The following is a 14,788-nucleotide window of genomic DNA, read 5'->3' as shown; positions in this document are numbered from 1 at the left end:
AGATACATAGACTGATGTACACACCCATAAAATCACAAACACTCACATGATCTATTGACTAATATATAGAGACATACTCTGATAATCGGCCCCATAGAGTCACATACACTCACATGATCCATAGACTTATAGATCAATAGACTCATATACAGACCCATAGAGTCACAAACAATCACATGATCCATTGAATTAGATAGGGATACATACTATGATATGCGGACCCATAGAGGCACATACACTCACATAACCCATATACTTACCCAGACATCCATAGAGGCATATACACTCACTCGATCCATAGACTTAGATTGTGATCTATAGACTGATATACAGACCCAGAGGCATATACACTCACATGATCCATAGACTTACCCAGACATCCATAGAGTCACATACACTCACATGTTCCACCGATGTATATATATAGATACATGGACTGATGTACACACCCATAGAGGCACGTACACTCACATGATCCATAGACTTAGATAGAGACATATAGACTCATATACAGACCCACAGAGGCACATATAACTCACATGATCCATAGATTTACACAGACATCCATAGAGTCACTTACACTCACATGATCTATCGATGTATATATAGATACATAGACTGATATACAGACCCATAGAGTCACATACACTCACATGATCCATAGACTTAGATAGAGATCGATAGACTCATATACAGACCTATGGAGACACATACACTCATATCACCCATAGATTTGCACATACATCCATAGATTCACTTACACTCACATGATCCATTGACTTAGATAGAGATCGATAGACTCATATACAGACCTACAGAGTCACATACAATCACATGATCCGTAGACTTATATATAGATACATAGACTGATGTACACACCCATAGAGGCACGTCCACTCACATGATCCATTGACTTAGATAGAGATTCATAGACTGATAAACAGACCAATAGAATCACACACACTCACATGATCCATAGACGTGTAGATCTATAGACTCATATACAGACATATAGAGCCAAATACACTCATATTGCCCATAGATTTACACAGACATCCATAGAGTCACATACAATCACATGATCCATTTACTTAGATAGATATGTATAGACTGACATACAGACCCATAGAGGCACGTACACTCACATGATCCATAAACTTAGATAGATATACATAGACTGATATGCGGACCCATAGAGGCATATACACTCACATGATCCACCGATATATATATAGATTTATAGACTTATGTACACACCCATAGAGGCACGTACAATCACATGATCCATAGACTTAGATAGAGACATATAGACTCATATACAGACCCACAGAGGCACATACACTCACATGATCCATAGATTTGCACAGACATCTATATGATCTATATTATCCATCGACGTATATATATAGATACATAGACTGATATACAGACCCATAGAGTCGCATACACTCACATGATCCATAGACTTATAGATCTATAGACTCATATACAGACCTATAGAGTCACATACACTCATATCACCCATAGATTTGCACAGACATCCATAGAGTCACCTACACTCACATGATCCATTGACTTAGATAGAGATCGATAGACTCATATACAGACCTACAGAGTCACATACAATCACATGATCCGTAGACTTGTATATAGATACATAGACTGATGTACACACCCATAGAGGCACGTTCATTCACATGATCCATTGACATAGATAGAGATTCATAGACTGATAAACAGACCCATAGAATCACACACACTCACATGATCCATAGACTTATAGATCTATAGACTCATAAACAGACCTATAGAGCCACATACACTCATATCACCCATAGATTTGCACAGACATCCATAGAGTCACATACAATCACATGATCCATTTACTTAGATAGATATGTATAGACTAACATACAGACCCATAGAGGCACGGACACTCACATCATCCATAAACTTAGATAGATATACATAGACTGATATCCGGACCCATAGAGGCACGTACAATCACATGATCCATAGACTTAGATAGAGACATATAGACTCATATATAGACCCACAGAGGCACATACACTCACATGATCCAGAGATTTACACAGACATCTATATGATCTATATTATCTATCGACGTATATATAGATGCATAGACTGAGATACAGACCCATAGAGTCACATACACTCACATGATCCATAGACTTGTAGATCTATAGACTCATATACAGACCTATAGAGCCACATACACTCATATCACCCATAGATTTACACAGACATCCATAGAGTCACATACAATCACATGATCCATTTACTTAGATAGATATGTATAGACTGACATACAGACCCATAGAGGCACGGACACTCACATGATCCATAAACTTAGATAGATATACATAGACTGATATGCGGACCCATAGAGGTACATACACTCACATGATCCACCGATATATATATAGATTTATAGACTGATGTACACATCCATAGAGGCACGTACAATCACATGATCCATAGACTTAGATAGAGGCATATAGACTCATATACAGACCCACAGAGGCACATACACTCACATGATCCATAGATTTGCACAGACATCTATATGATCTATATTATCTATCGACGTATATATATAGATACATAGACTGATATACAGACCCATAGAGTCACATACACTCACATGATCCATAGACTTATAGATCTATAGACTCATATACAGACCTATAGAGCCACATACCCTCATATCACCCATAGATTTACACAGACATCCATAGAGTCACACACACTCACATAATCCGTAAACTTAGATAGAGATCGATAGACTCATATACAGACCTACAGAGTCACATACAATCACATGATCCGTAGACTTGTATATAGATACATAGACTGATGTACACACCCATAGAGGCACGTCCACTCACATGATCCATTGACTTAGATAGAGATTCATAGACTTATAAAACAGACCCATAGAATCACACACACTCACATGATCGATAGACTTTGAGATCGATAGACTCATATACAGACCTATAGAGCCACATACACTTACATGATCCATAGACTTACCCAGACATCCATAGAAACACATACACTCACATGATCTATTGACGTATATATAGATACATACTCTGATATACGGACCCATATATTCACATACACTCACATAACCCATAGATTTACACAGACATCCATAGAGTCACTTACACTCACATGATCCATTAACTTACCCAGACATCCATAGAGGCACATATACTCACATGATCTATTGACGTATATATAGATACGTACTCTAATATGCGGACCCATCGAGTCACATACACTCACATAACCCATAGATTTACACAGACATCCATAGAGGCACGTCCACTCACATGATCCATTGACTTAGATAGAGATTCATAGACTGATAAACAGACCCATAGAATCACACACAGTCACATGATCGATAGACTTAGAGATCGATAGACTCATATACAGACCTATAGAGCCACATACATTCACGTAAACCATAGACTTACCCAGACATCCATAGAAACACATACACTCACATGATCTATTGACGTATATATAGATACATAGACTGATGTACACACCCATAGAATCACATACACTCACATGATCTATTGACGTATATATAGATACATACTCTGATATACGGACCCATATATTCACATAGACTCACATAACCCATAGATTTACACAGACATCCATAGAGTCACTTACACTCACATGATCCATTAACTTACCCAGACATCCATAGAGGCACATATACTCACATGATCTATTGACGTATATATAGATACGTACTCTAATATGCGGACCCATCGAGTCACATAGACTCACATCACCCATAGATTTACACAGACATCCATAGAGGCACATCCACTCACATGATCCATTGACTTATATAGAGATTCATAGACTGATAAACAGACCCATAGAATCACACACACTCACATGATCCATAAACTTAGATAGAGATCGATAGACTCATATACAGACCTGCAGAGTCACATACAATCACATGATTCGTAGACTTGTATATAGATACATAGACTGATGTACACAACCATAGAGGCACGTTCATTCAAAAGATCCCTAGACTTATATATCGATACATCCTCTGATATACGGACCCATAGAGTCACATACACTCACATAACCCATAGATTTACACAGACATCCAAAGAGTCACTTACACTCACATGATCCATCGACTTAGAGATCTATAGACTCATATACAGACCCACAGAATCACATACACTCACATAATGCATAGACTTACCCAGACATCCATAGAGGCACGTACACTCACATCACCCATAGATTTACACAGACATCCATAGAGGCACGTACACTCACATGATCCATAGACGTAGATGGAGATAGATAGACGAATATTCATACAGTCGCATGATCCACAGACTACATACAGACAAGGCAAAGACGAGACAAAGATCCCCCGTAAAGCCTTAACAGACTGCTGGGGCAAGTGCTGGTAGCGAGCACCCTATGAAGGTCGACACAGCACACGAGTAGGGGGTGGGTGGCCATCACCACCCCCGACCGCCTTTGTCTCCCCAGTGCCGATGTTTACTGCACACCGCACCGGATACTCATTTGAGGCTGAGTCGACCTAGGGCAGGCCCAGGGCCAGTTCAGATAATCGTCGCCCCGGTGTTGGCCGTGAGCGGGGATTGAAACCCGGGTCACAGAGGGCTCGTAGCGCAGCGCAGCGCTAACCGCTGCACCACCGCTCTCCACAGAGTCACTCGCGGTCACGTGATCCGTAGACATACACAGACCCGGTGTTGTGTGTGAAACGCCGTGCACCGATGGGGAGACAAAGGCGGCCGTGCCTGGTGCTGGCCACCCACCCCCGCCCTGGTGCTCGCTAACAGCACTTGCCCCAACAGTCTGTTAAGGCTATACGGCGGACGAAGGGGGCCTTTGCCTTTGCACACGACACGCACGGTCACTCCATCACAAAGACAACGATCCCCCGTATAGCCTTAACAGACTGCTGGGGCAAGTGCTGGGAGCGAGCTCCACGCTTGGCCGCCTCTGTCTCCCCGGCGCTGATGTTTACCAGACACCGCACTGGGTAACCCCTTATATTTGAGGCTGAGTCGACCTAGGGGAGGGGGGGTTGACCAATCACCGCTGCACTTCATCGAAGAACCGAGACCTCGGGGCTTCGCATTGGCAGACGAATACGTGGCAGGTGCCAACGGTGTTAACACAAACCTATCAACCCCTTGTCGGTGCCCTGACTTAGTACAGGCCAATTCCGATCTTATTGATCAACCCCTGACCCTTATGAATCTGAACGTTCATCCTATACACTACACTGACACTACTATACACTACACTATACACTACACTATACACTAGACTACTTACAAACCTGTTAACCCCTTGTCAGTGCCCTGACTTAGCACAGGCCAATTCAGATATCATTGATCATCCCCTGACCCTTATGAATCTGAACGTTCATCCTATACACTACACTAGCCACTACTATACAATACACTATACACTACACTATACACTACACTATACACTACACTAGACACTACACTACATTATACACTACTATACACTGCACTATACACTACTATACACTACACTATACACTACACTATACACTACTATACACTACTATACACTACACTATACACTACTATACACTACACTATACACTTCTATACACTACACTATACACTACTATACACTACACTATTTTACACTACTATACACTACACTATACGCTACACTATACACTACTATACACTACACTATACACTACACCATACACTAGACTACTTACAAACATGTCAACCCCTCCTGAATCTTAACGTTCATCCTACAAAGTCCCACCGCCATCACAAGGGAGAAACGTAAAACAAAGAAAAAAATATTTAAAAAAATATATTTTTTTCTCTTGCCCTTAATGAAACGTCTCTGCACGCCGCATCTCCCTGTGAACTCGATCTCCCTGTACAAGAATGCGGAGCGAAACAGCGGCGGTGTGACAGCGATGTTGAGGTATCCGAAGTCCTTACCACGACACTTACACCTTGGTGCGAATTAAACTCTTCGATGGGACGCGGCGAAACCGAGCCCCGCAGCACGTGGGAAGAGCCAACCAAATAACAAAAATCATGAACGGAAACAATGGTCACACGCGCACAGTAAGAGCAGCAGCAGCAGCAGATTAGCGATTTTAACACGTCGAAGGTGTAATTACATCTCGTTCGCGTCTTGCGGAGCGAAGAGAGTTCTTTAATTTTTTTGGGTGGGGGTGTGGGGGGGGGTGTATTTAAAATATAAAACTCCCTCCGCCTTTTATGTGCCGCTCGTTAGTGGGCGTCGTATGCCTCGCTCTCTCTCTCGCTCTCTCTCTGTTTGTCTGCCTCCTTGTGGTCCCACAGAGAGGCACGAGGGGGGAAGAGCGAGCGAGTGAGCGAGAGAGCGAGAGAGAGAGAGACAGAGAGGAAGCGAGACGATCCAGACTCGGCAACACGCAACTCCAGCGGGACCACCGCCACCACCGCCACCACCGCCGTCACGGCCACGGTCGAAGGATCCGCCGGCTGGGGGTGACGTCGCCTCCACCCTGTGCCTCCAACCCCCCTTTCCCATTCTCTCTGGTGGCCAGCGCTACGAGGTGTTTGGGCGTGGGGGTGGGTGGATGGGGTGGATGGGGTGGATGTGGTGGTGGGGGGTCCCCTCTTTAGAGCCACCACTTTCAAAACAAGTGTCAAAAAAGAGCGTAGAGAGGGCCCTCTTCCCACCCCACCACCAACACCTCCCCCCCTACCCCCAACGTGTAAGCGTTCAATGTTCGAGACCGATAAAGCTCACTCGACTATCGATCATTAATCATATATTTGCATATTCTTGGTTCTTTCGGTAAAGTCACGTCGAAGGGAAACAATAAAATAATAATTAAAAATATATACATAAATGCTCTTTGGTTCTATTCGGTAAAAGTCAAGTAGGTAAAAAAAATAAAACGACAAAAAAAATCACGACGTTTCGGCCACAACACAAGCGGCCTTCATCAGGTGAAGGGACCAGGCTGTCTCGAGGACAGCGCTGGAGTGAAACACAGCCGCGCTCAGACCGTGTAACCTTTAAGCTGTGTGCGGGGAAACAGAGCGCCTTGACAAAGGAATTAGCATTACAAATTAGCGTTTGATTGGCCGACTTAGCATGATGAACGGTGTATAGGTGGCGTACGTGCTAGTGAACATGCCAGTTGGCTAGGGGGGGAGGGAGTTTACCAATTGATGGCGTGAAAAGTGAATTTTTAAGAGCTGCGAAAGTTTGGGGTACCACTACTTGAAAAATATTTTAAAACAATAATATATTTGCGTTCGTTCCCCCCCCCCCTCCCCCACCCGCAATATATGTACACGCAGATTGTCATTTGGATCGCTGTCACGGTGTTATTTTGGGGGGGCTTTTTAAAATTTGTGTTCGTTTGGATATTTCGTGATTATTATTATTATTTCCATAATTTTCACGTTATTCATTTTGTTAGACATTCTACTGCAATGGTGCGGAGCTGACAACTCAAGCTGCACACGCTATAACATCAACTTAGGGGGGCCGTCCTTAAATGACGTCACGCACCTAGGGGGGGTGTGGGGGGGGGTGGGTCAGACATTTGTGACGATGTGTGACGAGGGGTGGGGTGAGGAGGGCGTGGTTTGAGAAATGTGACGTCACATCAAAATGCGCAACTTAATAAGTAAATGTAGACAACACGTTCTGCTTAATTAAGTAGACTTTTCAATAAATGTTTTCTCCTACAACATCAGAGTGACAGCGCCACATTAAACACGCGCTACAATGACGATAGTTTAAAGCGATTTGAAGCGTGTTTAAATTGTTCTTGATAATGCCACTGATAATGTGTTTAGTATGCCACTGATAATGTGTTTAGTATGCCACTGATAATGTGTTTAGTATGCCACTGATATTGTATTTAGTATGCCACTGTTAATGTATTTAGTATGCCACTGATAATGTATTTAGTATGCCACTGATAACGTATTTAGTATGCTACTGATAATGTGTTTAGTATGCCACTGATATTGTATTTAGTATGCCACTGTTAATGTGTTTAATATGCCACTGATATTGTATTTAGCATGCCACTGATAATGTATTTAGTATACCACTGATAATGTGTTTAGTATGCCACTGATAATGTATTTAGTATGCTATGGATAATGTATCTAGTATGCCACTGATATTGTATTTAGTATGCCACTGATAATGTATTTAGTATACCACTGATAATGTATTTATTATGCCACTGATAATGTGTTTAGTATGCTACTGATAATGTGTTTAGTATGCCACTGATAATGTATTTAGTATGCCACTGATAATGTATTTAGTATGCTACTGATAATGTGTTTAGTATGCCACTGATATTGTATTTAGTATGCCACTGATAATGTATTTAGTATACCACTGATAATGTATTTAGTATGCCACTGATAATGTATTTAGTATACCACTGATAATGTGTTTAGTATGCTACTGATAATGTGTTTAGTATGCCACTGATAATGTGTTTAGTATGCCACTGATATTGTATTTAGTATGCCACTGTTAATGTATTTAGTATACCACTGATAATGTATTTAGTATGCCACTGATAATGTGTTTAGTATGCCACTGATAATGTGTTTAGTATGCCACTGATAATGTGTTTAGTATGCCACTGATAATGTGTTTAGTATGCCACTGATATTGTATTTAGTATGCCACTGTTAATGTATTTAGTATACCACTGATAATGTATTTAGTATGCCACTGATAATGTATTTAGTATGCCACTGATATTGTATTTAGTATGCCACTGTTAATGTGTTTAGTATGCCACTGATAATGTGTTTAGTATGCCACTGATAATGTATTTAGTATGCCACTGATAATGTGTTTAGTATGCCACTGATATTGTATTTCGTATGCCACTGATAATATATTTAGTATGCCACTGATAATGTGTTTAGTATGCCACTGATAATGTGTTTAGTATGCCACTGATAATGTGTTTAGTATGCCACTGATAATGTATTTAGTATGCCACTGATATTGTATTTAGTATGCCACTGATATTGTATTTAGTATGCCACTGATAATGTGTTTAGTATGCTACTGATAATGTAATTAGTATGCCACTGATATTGTATTTAGTATGCAACTGATATTGTATTTAGTATGCCACTGATAATGTATTTAGTATGCCACTGATAATGTATTTAGTATGCCACTGATAATGTATTTAGTATGGCACTGATAATGTATTTAGTATGCCACTGATAATGTATTTACTATGCTACTGATAATGTATTTAGTATACCACTGATGTTGTATTTAGTATGCCACTGTTAATGTATTTAGTATGCCACTGATAATGTATTTAGTATGCCACTGATAATGTATTTAGTATGCCACTGATAATGTATTTAGTATGCCACTGATAATGTGTTTAGTATGCCACTGATAATGTATTTAGTATGCCACTGATAATGTATTTAGTATGCCACTGATAATGTATTTGGTATGCCACTGATAATGTATTTAGTATGCCACTGATAACGTATTAAGTATACCACTGATAATGTATTTAGTATACCACTGATAATGTATTTAGTATACCACTGATAATGTGTTTAGTATGCCACTGATAATGTATTTAGTATGCCACTGATAATGTATTTAGTATGCCACTGATAATGTATTTAGTATGCCACTGTTAATGTATTTAGTATGCCACTGATAATGTATTTAGTATGCCACTGTTAATGTATTTAGTATACCACTGATAATGTATTTAGTATGCTACTGATAATGTGTTTAGTATGCCACTGATATTGTATTTAGTATGCCACTGTTAATGTGTTTAATATGCCACTGATATTGTATTTAGCATGCCACTGATAATGTATTTAGTATACCACTGATAATGTGTTTAGTATGCCACTGATAATGTATTTAGTATGCTATGGATAATGTATCTAGTATGCCACTGATATTGTATTTAGTATGCCACTGATAATGTATTTAGTATACCACTGATAATGTATTTATTATGCCACTGATAATGTGTTTAGTATGCTACTGATAATGTGTTTAGTATGCCACTGATAATGTATTTAGTATGCCACTGATAATGTATTTAGTATGCTACTGATAATGTGTTTAGTATGCCACTGATATTGTATTTAGTATGCCACTGATAATGTATTTAGTATACCACTGATAATGTATTTAGTATGCCACTGATAATGTATTTAGTATACCACTGATAATGTGTTTAGTATGCTACTGATAATGTGTTTAGTATGCCACTGATAATGTGTTTAGTATGCCACTGATATTGTATTTAGTATGCCACTGTTAATGTATTTAGTATACCACTGATAATGTATTTAGTATGCCACTGATAATGTGTTTAGTATGCCACTGATAATGTGTTTAGTATGCCACTGATAATGTGTTTAGTATGCCACTGATAATGTGTTTAGTATGCCACTGATATTGTATTTAGTATGCCACTGTTAATGTATTTAGTATACCACTGATAATGTATTTAGTATGCCACTGATAATGTATTTAGTATGCCACTGATATTGTATTTAGTATGCCACTGTTAATGTGTTTAGTATGCCACTGATAATGTGTTTAGTATGCCACTGATAATGTATTTAGTATGCCACTGATAATGTGTTTAGTATGCCACTGATATTGTATTTCGTATGCCACTGATAATATATTTAGTATGCCACTGATAATGTGTTTAGTATGCCACTGATAATGTGTTTAGTATGCCACTGATAATGTATTTAGTATGCCACTGATATTGTATTTAGTATGCCACTGATATTGTATTTAGTATGCCACTGATAATGTGTTTAGTATGCTACTGATAATGTAATTAGTATGCCACTGATATTGTATTTAGTATGCCACTGATATTGTATTTAGTATGCCACTGATAATGTATTTAGTATGCCACTGATAATGTATTTAGTATGCCACTGATAATGTATTTAGTATGCCACTGATAATGTATTTAGTATGCCACTGATAATGTATTTACTATGCTACTGATAATGTATTTAGTATACCACTGATGTTGTATTTAGTATGCCACTGTTAATGTATTTAGTATGCCACTGATAATGTATTTAGTATGCCACTGATAATGTATTTAGTATGCCACTGATAATGTATTTAGTATGCCACTGATAATGTGTTTAGTATGCCACTGATAATGTATTTAGTATGCCACTGATAATGTATTTAGTATGCCACTGATAATGTATTTGGTATGCCACTGATAATGTATTTAGTATGCCACTGATAACGTATTAAGTATACCACTGATAATGTATTTAGTATACCACTGATAATGTATTTAGTATACCACTGATAATGTGTTTAGTATGCCACTGATAATGTATTTAGTATACCACTGATATTGTATTTAGTATACCACTGATAATGTGTTTAGTATGCCACTGATAATGTATTTAGTATGCCACTGTTAATGTATTTAGTATGCCACTGATATTGTATTTAGTATGCCACTGATATTGTATTTAGTATGCCACTGATAACCTTGCATTTTTTTGTTCTGTTTAGTCATTATATTTCTTTCCTTACTCAGAACGCATTTGGCTATAATTTCTCATGACCGCCAGGCACCTTTTGGTCATCATATTGTCCGTTTTACCCACCTCGTTTTCGCCTTTCCTGACCTGGGCCCCCTTTGTCCGGACACGACCCGCCACCAGCCTCCCTCCCGAAGCAGCTCCGTTCATGCTACCCACCGTTCTTCCCAGGAGACATCAGCGCTAGACGGTGGCAGGAGAGCCTCGCGAGGCTGAGAAGACGGGCCCAAATCGCCTTCCCAAGTATCTTGCTAGCCAATGTGCAGTCCATCGCGAATGAGCTGAACGAGCTGACGTCGTAGAATCTCCTGCCGACGGGATGGCAAACACTGCGATGTTCTTTCGTTTGACTGGAGCACGGCTTACACCCTGCTGGTGCTCCACCTCGCGATTCAGCCCTCTGGATTTCCGTGGAACGGGTGGGGGGGGGGGTAAGACAAAGGCGTCGGGGCAGAACAAAGGGGCCGTCCATACATGACGTCACGCGGGTTTTGGACGATTGTTGACCTCCCTCCCCTCCAATCGTCACACGGCGTCACAAAAAGTCAGACCCCCCCCTCCTCTCAAATATGACGTCACAAAGCTCTGCCCCTCCCTCCCTCCCTCCCCCCACCCCCACAGAAATTAAAACATGCTTCAAATCGCTTTCAACTATCGTCATCTGTAGTTGCACGCTGTCCGCCAATCAGGACATTTACACCGCGCGGTGTCCTAAGGAAAGCCGGGAAGATGGTTAAGGACCTCAGCCACCTGAGCCACGGACTAGCGTCTGGCGGACGGTACATTGAGCATCGGATCGAGGACCGCCAGACTCTGGAGACAGCTTCTGCCACGAAGCCATCAGGCAGCTATCGCTAGCTGTCTATCTGCCATGTACTCTGACCTGAGACTTGGAGACCTGTGTTGCACACGTTCACCCACACGCTCACACAAAAAAAACACAAACACACACACACAAGCTCACACGCACACACCACGCACACACGCAGTCTTTCACACTCACCCATACTCTCGCCCATACTCACACATTAATACACTCACACACTCACGAATACACTCACACACTCACGAATACACTCACACACTCACGAATACACTCACAAACTCACTAATACACTCACACACTCACTAATACACTCACACACTCACCCATACTCTCACCCATACTCTCACACACTCACACACTAATACTCTCACACACTCACTCACTCACACACTCACAAACACACACACACAAGCTCACACGCACACACCACGCACACACGCAGTCTTTCACACTCACCCATACTCTCGCCCATACTCACACACTAATACACTCACACACTCACTAATACACTCACACACTCACCCATACTCTCACCCATACTCTCACACACTCATTCACTCACACACTCACTAATACACTCACCCATACTCTCACCCATACTCTCACACACTCACACACTAATACACTCACACACTCACTAATACACTCACACACTCACTAATACACTCACACACTCACTAATACACTCACACACTCACGAATACACTCACACACTCACTAATACACTCACACACTCACACACTCACTCACAAACACACACACACAAGCTCACACGCACACACGCAGTCTTTCACACTCACCCACTCTCACCCATACTCACACACTAATACACTCACACACTCACTAATACACTCACACACTCACCCATACTCTCACCCATACTCTCACACACTCACACACTCATTCACTCACACACTCACTAATACACTCACACACTCACGAATACACTCACACACTCACTAATACACTCACCCACTCACTCACACACTCACAAACACACACACACACGCTCACACGCACACACCACGCACACACGCACACACGCAGTCTTTCACACTCACCCATAAACTCACCCATACTCACACACTAATACACTCACACACTCACTAATACACTCACCCACTCACGAAAACACTCACACGCTCAAGAATACACTCACACACTCACTAATACACCCACCCATTCACTCAACAACAACCGCCATTCGCCACTAAGTGGCGGTGACGTCACCACGACGCTTGTGCCAGGCCATGTGCACCTTGAGGCCACGTGAAGTGTCGAACGCCCGCTCACAAACACACACATACAGACACATACACAGTCAACGCTTCTGTCCTATAAACTGTATATAGAGACGTTGAACACTGAATACTTCCAATTTATATTATGTTTAAATACATTGCATATTTACATGCCGTATTGTATACTCGACAAAGCTCACTCTAATATATATTGTTGTACATATCATTCATAATATATCTTTGTGTTCATTTATCCGATGCATGTACGTACAGATTGTTGTTTGGATTATTTTCAATGTGTTATTTTGGTTTGCAATTTGTATTTTTTGGATATTTCGTGATTTTTTTTTCTAATATTTGTTACTTATTTGTTAGACATTCTATTGCAATGTTGTGGAGCTGACAACTCAAGCATTACTCTGCACCTGCTGTACAGTAATATCAACTTAACTTCTTCTTTGGTTCTTTCGGTAAAGTCACGTAGAATGAGAATAAAATAATAAAATATCACAATAAAATTATCACGAAATTTCGTTGTGGCCGAAACGTCGTGAGAATTGTATTGTGTTATTGTATTATTTTATTCTCATTCTACGTGGTGACTTTACCGAAAGAACCAAAGAAGATGAATCCTTGCAGTCACGAAAGCTTTAAATCGAAATCAACTTAACCATGTATGCGACCAATAAACGATCAATTGATAGTCAATGCGCACTGATAATGTAGTCGCTATGCCACTAATAATGTAGTCACTACGCCACTGATAATGTAGGTACATACATGCATAGCACGGTTGGCTACGTACGACGTTAAATAAGTTCAACACACATTGCACGGTTGGCTGCATACGGTGCGAAAGAAGTTCAACGTACACACACACACACGCGCGCATATCTTCGTCTTCATTATAATTCGCGCTGTCCAGTAGACAAAAGGCATCTATCTCGGAGATTAAGTGACAAGTTATTTCATTTGTGAATGCTCAACTTTAGTTGTTTTTATAGCCTTGCAAAAACAACTTTTTTTAT

The sequence above is a fragment of the Petromyzon marinus genome, chromosome 70 (assembly GCF_048934315.1).
Source record: "Petromyzon marinus isolate PM22_M1 ecotype Great Lakes invasive population chromosome 70, UKy_Petmar_22M1.pri1.0, whole genome shotgun sequence".
Lineage (NCBI taxonomy): Eukaryota > Metazoa > Chordata > Hyperoartia > Petromyzontiformes > Petromyzontidae > Petromyzon > Petromyzon marinus.
The sequence above is the reverse complement of the archived record's forward strand: the minus strand, read 5'-3'. Positions refer to the sequence as shown.